At 45.2% G+C, this 938-nt stretch overlaps 1 protein-coding gene across 2 annotated transcripts in view; it reads left to right on the top strand.

The window, feature by feature from the left end:
- DPEP1 (dipeptidase 1 (renal)) overlaps positions 1-938 on the top strand; it is a 24,576-nt gene that overhangs the window by 7,658 nt on the left and 15,980 nt on the right. The window lies entirely within an intron of this gene.

Raw genomic sequence — 938 nt, 5'->3', positions numbered from 1 at the left:
AAAAAAAAAAAAAAAAAAAAATTCTAAGTCAAGAAAAATTAAAATTTTAAATTATTAGCGTGTTTACCATTTATCTTCATATTGTATAATGCTTGGGTTAAATGCAAATAGGATTTAACTCATGCAGAATCTCCAAAATTGCACAATTTGCATTTTTATTTTAATTAGTTTGTTAGTTTATTTATCCATCTTGACAAGGTCTTGCTCTGTCAGCCGGGCTAGAGTGGTGAGATCACGGCTCACTGCAGCTTAAACTTCCTGGGCTCAAGCCATCCTCCTGCCTCAGTCTCCTATGTAGCCAAGACCACAAGTGTGTGCCACCTCGCTTGGCTAATTTTTGTATTTTTTGTAGGGACAGGGTCTCCCTGTGTTACCCAGACTGGTCTCAAACTCCTGGCCTCAAGCGATCTTCCCACCTTGGCCACCCGAAGTGCTGGCTGGGATCACAGGCAAAAGCCACCAGGTCTGGCCCACATTATTTATATATTGACTTTTGAGACAGGCTGTCGTCATGTTCAGCCCAGGCTGGAGTGCAGCCTCAGCCTCCCAGGCTCAAGCGATCTTCCCACCTCAGCTTCCCAAGTAACTGTGACTGCAGGCACACACCAGCATGCCTGGCTAGTCTTTTTATTTTTTGTAGAGATGAGATCTCCTTATGTTGCCCAAGCTGGTCTCAGACTCCCGAGCTTAAGTGATTGTGGCACTGTTCCCCGGGCAAAATTACACAATTCACATTTTGTAATTTATAGATTAATATATATTTTATTCTCACCAGAACAGTGGGAACCCTGCACACATCTGGTTTTATTTTGGTCTTTACATGTGCACATCCCACCAGCACCCTCTACCTTTGGCTTCCATAAGGGTGCCCCCCTTGCTCCCCCTCTGCAGCCCCCTGCCTCTCTCTGTTCCCCTCTCTGTAGCCCCCTGTACCCCCC

Source organism: Colobus angolensis, unplaced genomic scaffold, assembly GCF_000951035.1.
Source record: "Colobus angolensis palliatus isolate OR3802 unplaced genomic scaffold, Cang.pa_1.0 Scaffold76, whole genome shotgun sequence".
NCBI lineage: Eukaryota > Metazoa > Chordata > Mammalia > Primates > Cercopithecidae > Colobus > Colobus angolensis.
This window is presented reverse-complemented; position numbering and strand designations above follow the sequence as displayed.